Below are 14,666 nucleotides of genomic sequence, written 5' to 3'. Positions count from 1 at the left end.
AGGGCGGGGAAAGGGCGGGGCACTCAAGGGGTTAAAGAATCTTTCTGTTACCCATCACCGCACAGCTCTTTATGCACCACAAGCTAATGGTTTAGTTGAAAGCATGAATAGGCTTGTAAGGGCTTGTGAACAGACTGCTATTGAAACTAGATCTCCTTTGAAGTGCATTTTATGGGACAAATTGTGGCCCATAGGAACACACCTAATAGTGTCACTGGTTGCTCGCCATTAAGAAACTCAAAGGCGGAGCAGCTGGCTCAAAACTCAACCCAGTGTGGCTGAGTGTGAAAGATAGGAGCAACAGGGTTGTTGATTGGAGAGTGAGGAGATCAAGAGGAGTATAAATAAAGGGTTGATACCAAAATGGGTGTGTGCAAGGGTGAATGGAAGGTAGGTGATTTTGTGTTTGTTAAAAAAGTTGTGTGGTCTTCCAAAGGTGAAACACATTTTTTGGGGCTAAATGCATTATCAAGGTCATGTGGAATGTTGTGATGCTTAGTGGTGGTGATGTCTGGAGCATGTCTCATTTGTCAAAATGTGACAGAGGGAATGGTAACGTGGGGCCTCGGCTTAATCATTTTCATTGCGGTACGGTTAGAGGCCAGGCTGAACCGTTGTGTCGTGATAAAAGAGCAAGAAGATCACATTTTATTGTATATTCAGTTTCTCTTATGGTTTCATTGTTGTCACCGAATTTAAGATTTAGTTTCATACTTTTGTTCTTTTACCTCTTTCCTTTATCCTTTCTCTTACTGTTTTTTCTTCTTCTTTGTGTCAATATTATGAAGGGAAGATGTGTTGTAACTTCCCCTCCAAACGGTGACTCATTGCTGGGAATGTTATGTCCATCATAGGAGTGTTCAGGGGACCTGGAAGGTCAGTGTGACAGTTATCTCTACTGCTGCTGGTGGTGTCCTAAGGTGGGTGTAAATAAACTCCTACTTCAACATGAAACACAAGGATCTTTCGTTTTATTAGAGTCGTTGGCAGAACTAGCTGATCACAACCAGTGTAAAACAGTGACAATAGTTGCAGCTAATAACACAAACATGACAGCAAAAGATTTCACGATTGACGTATTTCCAGACCTCAGCCTTGTAGCTTTACAGTGCATGTAAAGTGCGCCCTGCCTTTTTCTGTACCTCTTATATCTGTATCTTATTTTTTATTCTTCAGTCTTACTGTCTGAGGGAGTACTTCATTGGAAACCAGGGACAAGTTCTTCAGGTCAAACCTGGATTTACATGTCCCTGGAAAAAGACCTAGAATTATGGGTTGGAATAAGGAACTCGGTGCGGTATCACTGATTTCTGGTTCTGCCTTATTCCATATAGACCGGTAGGGGATTAACTGGTAATATTGCAAACTGTTATTACCAATAAGGTTGGAATCTAGGGCGCAGTATTACGGCATAAAAAGTAACAGCCTCATAATGGAGGCCTAAAAAGCAAGACCATGTGCAAGTGCCCGACTATTGGTTGGGGGAGGGGGTGGGTGGGGGGAGGGATGGATGGATGTAATAAAATATTGGCCAAATTTAGCATCTGGCCCAGGGATGAGAAAGTTACCTTTGGCCACTGGCAGCCTTTGCTCGGCAGCACCTGTTGAAATCAGGGTTCCTGCCACATGTGTTTGTGTAGCGGCACAAGAAGCGTGCTCTCTGGAAGAGAGGAGCAGCATGTTGTTTCTGTTTCCATGTGCCATCAGACATGATCAGCAGCCTCCTAAAAATCATGGGAGGGCTGAGGGTTGCAGGAGGTGCTAGTAAGGTGCTTATTTGAGCCAGTGGTTTCCGGTGCTCAGCACCGGTACTTTATTGTTAACACCGGCTCCTATCACAGCCTGCCACATGGAGGCGCTGTTTGTCTGGTTTTGTGAGGAGCACAACAACAGTTGTTTAATAATTACATATACATTAAAATCACTAATACCTGCCTCCCAAAGCCAGAAGAATAGCTTGAGCGGCATAAGTTAGTCATGTTTAATGTATATTTAAAGTCTGAATTGTCACACTTGTATGAGTGTGATGGTCAGTTGTGATGGTACTGTCACTGGCAGCGCTAGTGGGGATAATAGGTGGTGGAAGCAGCAATGGCCTTCTGACGGGCCCTGGCACGTATTATTTTATAAATTAAGTACTGGAGTAGCCAAACTCCAAGTATCTTTACATTGTTCTGGGGTATAAGTCTTAAAAGCAGACTATTTTGTTTTAGAGGAGTGTTAATGCTTGCCCACTATCAGTGGGATGCTCACAACTGCACACAAAAGGCCATCTCACCCCTCCCCCTTAAGTGGACTGTTTGAATGTTTATTTCCTCCAAATAATAAAGGCAGAAAATCACAAACTGACTTTTTATTGTCTTTTTACTAGGCTGCCCATTGGCCCAGTCCATACTTTTCAGACGGAGAAATGTTAAGTTCCAGGTCTGGTTGTTTTGCTTTAATTCTCTCATTATGGGTTAAAAAAAATGCAAAGAATCGTCGGCTACAAAGCTAGGATGAGCTAGATACAAAAGCAAATTCCCCTCACTTACTCTGCACTCTTTCATTCGCAACTTGCAACAAGGGCAGGTGTTTTGGCTCCTGTATAGTGAAAGATATATAGCAACCATCCCTAGCATATAAGATGAGCAGCAGCAGTGCACGCTTCACAAACACAAACTATGTGCACAGGGCAAGCAGCAGCAGCATAAGGAGCAAAACAAAGTCCTGTCTCCGACAAATGGACGCACACCTAGCAAATATAACACAGGAAGCAAGAGTGCAAGCTTCCTTCCTTCAAAGAAAAGGTGCATGTGAAGCAACATCTGTGGAAATACCCCTTCTTCATAGAATAGGTGTGGCTGAGCAGTGCCAGCTTCCCTCTGTTACAGAATAGGTACAACCAGGGCAGCAGTGGTGCCAGCTTCCCTCTGTTACATACTAGGTACAACCAGGGAAGCAGCAGTGCCAGCTTCCCTCTGTTACATACTAGGTACAACCAGGTCAGCAGCAGTGCCAGCTTCCCTCTGGTACATGCTAGGTACAACCAGGGCAGCAGCACTGCCAGTTTCCCTCTGTTACATTACATACTAGGTACAACCAGGTCAGCAGCAGTGCCAGCTTCCCTCTGGTACATGCTAGGTACAACCAGGGCAGCGGCACTGCCAGTTTCCCTCTGTTACATTACATACTAGGTACAACCAGGTCAGCAGCAGTGCTAGCTTCCCTCTGTTACAGGCTAGGCACAACCAGGGCAGCGGCACTGCCAGCTTCCCTCTGTTACATACTAGGTATAACCGGGTCAGTGGCAGTGCCAGCTTCCCTCTGTTACAGAATAGGTACAACCAGGTCAGTGGCCGTGCCAGCTTCCCCCTTTACATACTAAGTATAACCAGGGCAATGCCGGTGCCAGCTTCCCTCTGTTACAGGCTTGGTACAACCAGGGCAGTGGCAGAGCCAGCTTCCCTCTGTTACCTGGCTAGGTACAACCAGGGCAGCTGTAATTCCAGCTGCCCTCTTTCACGGAACAGCTACAGCCGGGGCAGAGGCGGGGCCTGCCTTCCCCTCTAACACAACAGGTACAACCAAGACACCAGCAGTGCCAGCTTCCCTATGTTACAGACTTGGTACAACCAGGGCAGTGGCAGTGCCAGCTTCCCTCTTTTACAGAACAGCTACAGCCGGGGCAGAGGTGGTGCCTGCCTTTCACTCTAACACAAAAGGTACAACCAAGACATCAGGAGTGACAGCTTCCCTCTGTCACAGAACAGTTACATCCAGGCAACAGCACTTCCAGCTTCCCTCTCATACATAACAAGCCCAGTCAGGGCTGACGCTTCCTTCTCTTACAGAACTGGTACAGCCAGGCAGCACCAGTGCCAGCGTTCCTCTTTTACAGAACAGGTACAGCCATACAGCAACAGTGCCAGCTTTCCTCTCTTACAGAAGAGGTACAGTCAGGGACAGAGGTGGCGCTTGCTTTCCCCTCTAACGCAACAGGTACAACCAAGACATCAGCAGTGCAAGCTTCTTTCTTCAAAGGACAGGCACAGCTTGGCCAGTAGGAGTACAAGCTTCCCTCCCTTTCAGGCAGGTATACTTTGGGCATCAGAAGAGCAAGCTTTACTTCCTTGCAGAGTAGGTACTGCATGGCAGAGCAAAACGAGTTTCTCTCTCTCAGAGGACAGCCATATGATAAGCTTCACTTCCTTGCAAAATAGATAACCTATGGGAGCACAAGTGCATGGTTCTGAGCTCTCATTTCAGCATCAGTGGAATAAAGGTGGCACGTAGATCCCTGTAGCTGATGCTAATTGCACTGAGATGAGTGTATAGGTGGAAGAGTGAGTGCGGCCACGACTGCCACTTAGATTTCATGTTCTATTTGAACATGTGCTTAATTTGTAATACAATACGTGCCAGGGCTCTCGTTAGGAGGGCACTGCAGCTTGCACCACCCTTTGCCCCAGCCAGAGCTGCAGGTGACAGTACAAACACACCTCTTAACATCACACTCCTACAAGTGTGGCACTCCAGACTATTCCAGACCCCCATCGCTAAACGAATGGCTTAAGTGACAGGTATTAGTCCTTTTTAATGTATATTGCATTAATAATTAACTGTTGTGGTCATCTCTAAATTAGCTAGACAGCGCCACCTTGTGGCAGACTGTCACAAGCGCTGGTGTTGACAATTAAGTGTCGGTGCTGAGCACCGGAAACCACCGGCTCAAACTGAGCACTAATTAGAACACTTGCCCACTCCCTTTCACACATTCTACAATTGCTCACAATGTTGATGTTGATTTTTTTTTTATCCGTCAGTCCCGCTGCAGCCAGTCCTCATGGTGTTGTCACTGCAGTAACTTCAGTTGTCATATCATGCAGTCTTGCTGCTTTCACTTTCTGCACATCCTACTGATGTCATTCTCTGCAGGGCTTGGAGTGGAGTATGCCCGGCTATTGTCACTGCATGCAGCTCCTGCCAGTTCTGCTGTGGCCTCGCTGAATCCTGCAGTTGCTGCAGTTATTCCTGCAGTTGTCATTTTCTACAGCCCTGCTGCTCTCACATAGGCCTGCAGCTCCTTCTGCTGTCATTCTCTGCTGTCCTGCTGCTGTCACTGATGTCCTTGCAAACCCCACTACTCGCCCTTCTCAAACACCCTAACCTAGCTCACTTTTTCCCTTCTCTCTTTCACTCCCTTTCTTACTTGCCTCTTCATTCTCACACACACTTTCTCTTTTTCACTGTCTCTCTCGATGACACATATGCCAAGGATGTCTGTGTTTCTTACACGCCCTATCAGCAGTGCAAGCATTGAATACTCATTTTTCAGACTTATATTGGTGAAAACAAACCCTTATCGCTCATTTTGGCACTATAAACTTAAAGGTCCGGCCGCGAAAAAGTATAGAGAAAATCCTATGCACGATTGTAGACTGAAATCAATGCAGTGATGATTTCAAAATGAAGCATAGATATTTAGTGGAGAAAAAAAGGAAACGAAGGGGCATAATTATGAGAGCTTTGCGTCATGCTTTCACCATGCAAAGTCGTACACGCGTGACGTAAATGTCTAAGTCAGATTTATGAAGGCAAGTAAAGACATTTTGCGTGGCTTTGAATGGCTTAAAAAATCTGGAGTAAGACAATGCAGCACAAATCGCTGTGTTGCCTTACTCTGCACGCAACTCCCATGGTTTTTGACGCATCCCCAGATTTACAAGAAGTTTTAAACCTGGGAATGTGCCAAAAAGATATGCCTTCCCAGGAGAGGCGTAACGAGGAGAAATATCTTTATTTCTCCTTCTTTTTTCCTCTTTCCATGTGTGATGCATAACGCAGCTCACATAGAAAGAAGAAAAAGCCTCTGAGGATCGTTTTTGTGCAGGAAGGTGCCCTTTCCTACACAAAAACAATCTTGCCTACAACACAGGCACCCTTGCACCACGGTGCTAGGATGACAAAACGGTGCCAGCACAGGGAGAAAGGACAGTAATATGCCATATTGGATAAATACAGCACATTGCTGCACTTTCCCTACGATGCAAGACAGTGCGGCAAGGTGATGCGCTGCCCTGCGCTGCAAATTTAATAAAAATGGGCCTAAAGATTTGGGGGATGGGGGATATACAGCTTTCTGACCTTTGCTGAGTGTCTTTGGTTGAAGAGAAGCTGTACCCTAATAGGTCAGCGATATTTGGAGCAGCACCACCACCTCCTAAGCACGTATGATTAAGCCAGATACACACGGTGCCAATCTCACTGAAAAAGTTGTGAATGCGCAGCACTGGGCTCTTGGTGAACCCAGCCTCGGTGTTTACCCTGTTCAAATTGTTTAGAGCCGTCGCTGCCATTGGCTGCAATCTATAAAGGGTTCTGACCCTGAAACATCACACTAGTGCCAATACTGATATCATTTAATATATTATTTCAAACAATCACACGTGTCACTCATAGTGATTGAAACAATCTTACTTAGAAATTAACTTATTTCATTGATATTTAATCTTTCATTTTTCTTTTTCAAAAATATGCTAAGTAACCCATCATTATCATATCAGAACAAAGCATTAAATGGGCCATACAAAGACAATATTTACAATTTCATAATGACACAAACAATATATTAAACAACAAATTATACAAAATACACCTAATTTGAGTGTGCTCAAATTCCCTCAAAAACTCAAAAAAAGGAAAAGAAGAAAAAAGTTAGAGAAAACCAAGGGAAAGTTTAAAAGACTTACACAACTAAGAAAGAATATAATACAATACAATCCCAGGAAATGTTGGCCAAACAGTCCGATGTTCAGGTTATACGACCTAAAAGTCAATTAATAATACATTGTGTTTTTTAACCTGACAACATTCATTTATTATTAATACTTATTTGGACACAACTATGGGGTCTATGCGTTTCAATCCCAGTAATATTTTGTGGGTTATCCTCAGGACCTGGGAAAATGAGCTTATTCATATTGTAAGATGACACCCATGATGCTCAGCAGCTGATTTAGTTCCACAGACCTTAAATCAGCTTAAGGAAATAGCATATTGGCCTAGCTTGAAAAAGTCTTATGGCAGAGGGCAGCGGTCACGGCAAACAACTAAATCGTGCCGTTTTTTGCTGTCCTGTAACACAATCCTTCATACGATAAATTGAACCAGAAGTAATCTTTCACTTCGTTGATATCGCCACCATAGACCGCCTTTCTCTCGTGAAGGTCTACCATTGGCGGCAGGTACAATGCTGGACTGTGGCCAGAACACCCGAAATTCTTTTCAAGCCTACTCAACTGATATTTGTGACACTATTGATATCTAGAGGCTGAGATTGATATTACACAAAACTGGAAATTGGCGTTAAGATATCGATTCATTTTTGTAAACACCTAGGTGATGTGGAGACTTAGAAATTATGAAGAAGTCCTATGTTTATGGTCATTTTATTTTGCTTTATTGAAAAAAAAGAGCAATGCCACTTTCTCTTTAAATGTGGGAGAAGTATTTGCTTGTGCACAAACCAAGGGTTTGCAGTAAAAATGTAGTGGGAAAAATGTTGAGGCACAAAAATGGTCTCATAAATATGCGAACCCTATAACGTACTACACAGAATGATCGTATCTTCATTAAATACATTAAAAAAAGTTGTGTCTGTAAAAAACATATACTTTTGAATAATATAGATATAAAATAAAATGAATTGAAAACCTTTTAAATAAATGTGGTGAGGTCCACGTTATATGAATACCACCATAATAATAATTATAATATTAATAATGATAAAGAGCATTAGGATTTAATATTGAGGTGAGGGCTGGGGTTCATGTAAGACTTATGGATAATACATAGGGTGAAGGATTAGGGTTAAGCTGAGTGGTTGGGTATGGATTAGGGTAAGGGCAGTGCTTACATTAAAACAAAAGGTCCAGGGACCCAAAGTTTTTCTTAGGAGCCCGCTGCAAATGCTGCCACATGCTGGGGTTACCAAAAACCAGGCTGTCTAGCTCTAATGCTACCTCATGCCTCTTTCTCCCACCATTCTACACTTTGGTTTACTTTGTCTCACCCTTGTAGGTTCCTTTTCACCTCTGCTTTCTCCCTTTACCCCTATTTTCCTATCTTTATCTTCCTTGTTCTTTCTCCTGTTTCCCTTTCTCTCAATGGCTGAGTGAAAGTCTGATGATGAAAAATACATTTTGGTCCTCAAAATAAGGACTGGTGTTTAACACTTGCATAAATTAAGCACAAGGCAGGTGTAAGGATAGGAATAGGATTTTCATAGGGATGGAGTTAAAGTACAGGTGAGGGGTTAGAGATGTTTGGGTAAGGGATAGCAGTTGGGGCGGTTTATAATTAGTGTTAGGTTTAGGATTGGAGTTAAGATAAGAGATAGAGTAAGGCATGTAAAGGTTTGGGATTCTTTCAGGTTAAGGGTCAAAGTGTATGGGTATGGTTAAGGTTTTAATTAAGGGTAGGAATTAGGATAAAGGCTACATTGTGGTCAAGTGACAAAGGAAATAAGATTCTACATTTTTACTGCTACAATTTTTGCATTTCACATTAATATTTTTTAAATCACTTTTTGAGACTTCTTTAAAGGACACACAACTTTTATTTATAGAATGTTTAATACACTAATAAATTGATAACTTGCCAGAGGGTGAAGTGGTGGTGTCCCTGATGGAGCAGGTAGTGCAAAATTGTGTATACCTCCTCTATTTTTGCATGAAGAAATTAAATAAATAATCTACTAATTGTGATATTATTAAACGAGTGTTGCATGTATACTAATCAACATTATTAATATTAAAATTACACATGGGATTTGCTAAATGCATGGCTAAATAATTCTTATAACTAAAATCTGTACGTATACTAACAATAGTATCTGTAGTAATAGAATACTGCATGATATATGTTGCTTTGTGATGTTGCACCCATGAGGAGGATCGAAAAGGTGAATATAAATGGCTTTAAATGTCGCTATATGCTAGATAAATACAAGCACATAGAGGGATTAGCAAGGGGTTAACATTAGGATCACCAATTCCATGAATTAATTATTCTTTTGTGTTTGTTTCGCTTAAGTTGGCGTTTGGGCCTAAATCAAAGATGGCTGCTGTCACCACATGACGAAGTGGCCATTTTCTCATGTGGCGCGGAGTTAGCTGCGCATGCACAAGAAATTTCCTAATCCTCGCAATCACCTCTGCACAGACTGTCCCTGGTCAAGGATGGCAAATTGGACTTTCAGTAAACCGGAATAAGCCGATACTTCTTTAACCGGTGACCTCACCCCTCGAGCTGTACTGAAAATCCTGGGACAGTGGTCGTCCGATCTCAACCAGCCAATCACGATCGCTCTAAAGTTAAAATTTGTATCTTATATGTTTTGTTTTATTATAAAAAGCCTAGTAAAATAGGAAGGATATCTTCATCTTCTTCATCTACATGCTACCTACCCCTACCTACAGCAGCAGCAGCGGATGCCATGTTCGTTGTGACACTTTCCTTGATGATCTAGATGCTGTCCGATTGATTGATGACTGCGAACTTTTCCAAAATCTACGGGCTATGATAGATGCTCGCACGGCTTCTAGTCCTTTTTGGACAATTTACGACAAAATCTGGTTATGCAGAGCCAATGAATTAGAGGACTTCAGATAGCCAGATTAGGTAAATATGATGTTCTGTGATTTACCTGATTAATCAATAAATTCTACACTTTGGCGAGATAAATGCAAATATAAATTCTTATGAAAAATTTAGATAAACCATTATTGATTAACGAGAATTATTGAGTTTGTGGTTTTTCATCAAGTTAAAGATTCTGAAATCTTAAAATGTGTTTTTAGCTGGTTCTAAATCACCTTCAACCAATCCAACTAAATTGGTCCATTCGACCAAGTGGGAGGAGTGCCTTGATGTTTAAGATTAGGGATCTGTAGGCGAAGGATGGTAATGTATATTTTGTAAAATAACTTTTCTCTCCCTATAGGGTTTAAGGTATTTCCCCCCACATGTCCAGTGCTTGAATCATCCTGTGTGTGCAGACTTGTGAGAGAGACGTGTGAGTGTTGGTGTTATGGGCCCCACCAATGACTGCGTGTGTGAATGAGCTAGTGTGACGTTGGATCTGGAACGCAGGGTTCCCCATTTCCGGATTTACGCTGGATCCGTTTTTATGGTAGCAGAGTTATGGTTTTTATTGTTTTGGTGATTTTGCTTGTAAATTGATTATTGATTATTGACTGTGGATAAGTATTGGTTTATGTATTAACACTCTATGTTGAGTTGCGTCGAGTTTTATGTTGTTTGACGGCTTCTGGGATGTAGGAAGTCGGAAGTTTGTAACGGTTCCGTAGTAGAGCAGAGGTATGCGCTTCTCTCGGGAAAGACGGAATTGTTGTTGCCCTGTAGGTACACAGGGAAAACATGTGATGATTGGAGTCGCACAGCGCATTGTCTGGGTTCGATTCGGTAACATCGTTGTGTGTTGCCATTAGAGACATTTTCTGTATGAAAGAAATGCATGGTACGAAGGTCACCTGTGAAATTTTGGTCTTAGGTACCAGGAGTCTAAAAGGCACTCTGATTACTGGAAAGGTAATAGGTGTTCCCTAAGCTTGTTAGAAGGATAAAGTAGAGGGAAGTGCTGCTTTATTAACAAATGTAATAATTCTGTAGTAGGACAGACTGTTCGCTGTTCTCGGGAAAGACAGAATTCTGTGTTAATGAACTACATTTTCTGTATGAAAGTGCGTGAATGAAATAGCATTCAGGTCAATTGTGAAACTCTGGTTTTACTTCTCAGGAGCTGAGCGTCTCCAACTAGATGTCTTAATTCTGGAGAAATGGTTAGCTAATGCTTGCTGGAAGGGTAAGGTAGAGGGATGTGCTACTTTATCAACTGAAGTAACAATTACGTAGTAGGGCAGAGGTAAGCGCTGCTCTCGGGAAAGACGGAATTCTTGTAAGAAAGGTCATTAACTATTCTTTTCTTAGCGAAACAGATAATGGTGGCGTTTTTATGTCGTTACTAACAGATTTGTGAGTCAGAAAGAACGTAAGAAAAGTTTGCCGATAAATTTTGTAAAGGAGGGGTCAGCAGAAGCAGGAGAAGCGAGAAAAGCTGACGTCAGAAAGACTGCGCTGGGATTGGCCAGCTGTAAAACAACGTGGACACTCCTGATTGGTGCGTTAGTGTATGCCACGCTGAGAGTGGAGAATTGCAGGGTGACGTAGACGCTCCGGATTGGTGCGTTAGTGTGAGTCGCGCTGCGATTGGTTAAAAACAACAGAATAGTCGTAGGGAAAATCTAGCGATACACGGAAGACACAATTATGTATTACGATCCACCAGAAAAAGAGAAAAAGTCCTGGTTTGGAAAGATTGAGAGTTTATTTAAAACGAACCAACCGATTGTGACTAGAGAGGGACAGTTGCTTCCTCCACCAAAATCGCCTGCATCATTTATGGTTGCGAAATATGGATATCATACTTGTATTTGGTTGGACAATTGGGCAAAGTATACAAAAGATGATGGAGTTTTGGCATTTCTGGAACATGGCTCATTTAATTTAGCGGTTTTGAGAAATTTGAGAGAGAGAATGATGAATCTAGAACCGAGACCTAGACCAACACAGTTTGAAGCATTGACGGAGTGAGAAGATGAAATGCATGACAGAGAAAGACAGAGAAGTGGCGGAAGGTATAGGTACATGTTTGGTAGATCATATGGACAGTAGACTCATGATGATAGAATGAGGAGATGGCGAAGTGCAAATATGGCTGATGGTTTGTTCCCTGTGAGACATACTGAATAAATTAGCAATAGAAAATGTGTAGAAAAGAGAAATAATATTGAGTCGAAAGGATATGGTGTGCATGAATCGGAGGATGATGTTCTTGACGACATGTTTTATAAAGATCCACCCCCTTATCAGTCAGATTCCACCCTATTGACACCAAGTGCCCCAATGAGAGAGACTTCACAGAATATAAAATTTGAATCAATATTACAAGAGACAGGAAGGAACAATCCTTTTAAAGAATTAGAGAAAACACAACATGGCAAAATGAGAAATAAAGATTCAGCTGAACTAGCGAAAACCGTTTTAGAATTAACTGAAAAGATTAGGGAATTAATAAAAAATTTGGAAGCCGTAACCGTTCCTGTAACCATAGGACCTTTAATATCTATTTTTGATAAGCAGAAGGATAGTAAGCATTGTCTGACGATTCCTTATAACAGTAATAAACAAACAGAGAGGCCAGAAAACAATATAGACGAGAACCCATGGAGACAAACAACAAGAATTTCAGAACAGAGTACGCCTATAAATTTGACAGTAAATCAAAGTTTAGTGGATAGGATAATAATGACGACAGAATCAGTCCCAGGAACACCAGAGAGATTAGCACAACAAAATACCGAGAAAGATAGTGTAGGGCCTACTTCAGAAGAATTAAGTGAATGGCTAAGGAGTTTGCAGCAAAAAGATCAAGAATCCCAATCTATAGATGTGGCTAAGCTGAAGATTGTTTTGGAAGAATTAATAGTAGGGACTATCCCCACGGAAAAGTTAAAAGCCTATCAAGATGAAGAATTACTATTTTTATGTAAAAGTATAACCTGGAGAGCAAGAAACCTACATGAAAGACTAGAAGTGGCAAATGAAATGGGTATAGATTTCGAAAAAGTAAAAGTTTTACAAAAACCATATAGAGTAGATTTTTCTGAGAAAGATATTGAAAATCTGAATACCGCAGGAAGAATAACCCAGATCAAAGACATAATCATTTTGTTAAGAAAATGGGGCGATGTAGATAAATGGAGGAGTAGGTGGTTTCGAAAACAAGATGATGCCTCGGACAAAACGTTTGCAGCTTTCCCTGTAAGAGAAAAGGAAAAGGTAGTAACAGAATGTCCCATGAGAGAAATTCCGGGAGGAGGATAGTTACATGTTCCTTGGACTAGGCAAGATATTTTGTCATTTACCAATGATTTCCCTCGACTACGCGAAAAGCCAGTCGAGTGGTATAGGCAAGTGAATAGGTTCGTAAAGTTATCAAAAGTTTTATGGATTGATTTAAACAGTCTTTTTGACATAATAGTACCAGCAGATTTATGGACAGAGTGTAAAATCATGATAAACTGGCCTACACAAGAATACCCTGGGGACCCAAAAACGGGGGCCCCTGAAGTGATGAAAAAATATGAACAAGTAATCACCTTTTTGAAAAATAAAGTACCTCCCAAGGAGACTGATTGGGTAAAAATTGACAGGACTCATCAGGAAGCTAAGGAATCAGTACACGCTTATTATGAGAGGTTGATGCTCGCCTTTAAGCAGTTTAGTGGTGATGAGAATTTGAGTGAAAAGGATTTAAGTCACTTTGTATACCGATTTGTGTATGGGCTGCGTCCAGAGATAAGTGAAATGATTAAACAGCATACAGTGGACTGCCAAAATAAGAAAATAGATGAAGTACTGAGACATGCAAAATATTTTAGTGACGAAATTGAAGCCAAACAGCGTAAGTTAAAAGAAAAGGCTATGTGGGCACAAGTTAAAGTGGCAGAAAGACAGGAAGCTCAATTGATTGAACAGGCAAATGGTGCAGGTATGAAACCAAAATGTAATAATGGAAAAGGACAATTTAATATAGAAGAAGCCAAAAAGAAGTGGCCATGTCATAATTGCGGAAGAATAGGGCATTGGAAATCCGAGTGTAAATTTCCCCCAAGTACTAATGGTGATAATGCCTCATTGAATTCGCAGGTGCAGAAAGAGGTGAGTTGTCCACCACAGCGACAGCAGCAGGTTGTTGCCCAACAGAATCAGGCGCCTAAACCGCCTTTTCCACAGAGCGTAAATCCTCAGAAATACAGTAATGAGACAGGATTCTACAATGAAGAACAGGTAAATAAGCTGCCGTGCGCTAGTGCTGTCTCGCAGTATTGGCTACAACGCGATGAGAGTGAATCAGAAGAAAGTTATTGACGGTGCCGAGGGGAGAAAGAAGAGTGCGTACTTGGCGCAACTCTACAAGTAGACCAGAAAGGTCTTTTTGTGGATGGAAAGGTAAATGATGAAAATATTACTTTCCTAGTAGATACTGGTGCTACTCGATCCACAGTCAGGTCAGCTGATGTTAAAAACCTTCCTCTCTCGGACGAAACAATCCAAGTAGTTGGAGTATCCAACAGACAGATCAAAACGTACCTTACGGACATAGGGAAATATTCTGAAATGCACCGCTTTGTCGTGTGTGATTCAAGCCCTGTAAATTTGCTAGGAAGAGATTTGTTGTGCAAAATGAATTACACCATATTTTGGACTCCCGATGGTATAGCATTCGAGACCCCTGATGAAGATGTATTGTATAAAATAACTATGGCTAATATGGACACCGAAATTACTGAGGCATTTGCTGTATTTAACCCAAAAGAGCTACCGAAAGAATTGAAAAAGACAGTAAAGGCAGAAGTCTGGGATTTCACAGGAGAAGATGTAGGATTAATGAAAAATGTAGACCCTGTAAAAGTGACAGTGAAAAAGGGAATAAGTTATCCAAATATTCCTCAGTATAAATTGACACCCGAAATCATTGAAGGGATTACTCCTATAATAGAGAAAATGATCAAACAAGGTATTCTGAGAGAAATAATGAG

The 14,666-nt window shown here is 41.6% G+C and overlaps 1 protein-coding gene across 1 annotated transcript in view; it reads right to left on the bottom strand.

The window, feature by feature from the left end:
• Positions 1-14,666, bottom strand: part of NMNAT2 (nicotinamide nucleotide adenylyltransferase 2) — a 324,069-nt gene that overhangs the window by 139,839 nt on the left and 169,564 nt on the right. The window lies entirely within an intron of this gene.

This window comes from Triturus cristatus, chromosome 4_2, assembly GCF_964204655.1.
Source record: "Triturus cristatus chromosome 4_2, aTriCri1.1, whole genome shotgun sequence".
NCBI lineage: Eukaryota > Metazoa > Chordata > Amphibia > Caudata > Salamandridae > Triturus > Triturus cristatus.
This window is presented reverse-complemented; position numbering and strand designations above follow the sequence as displayed.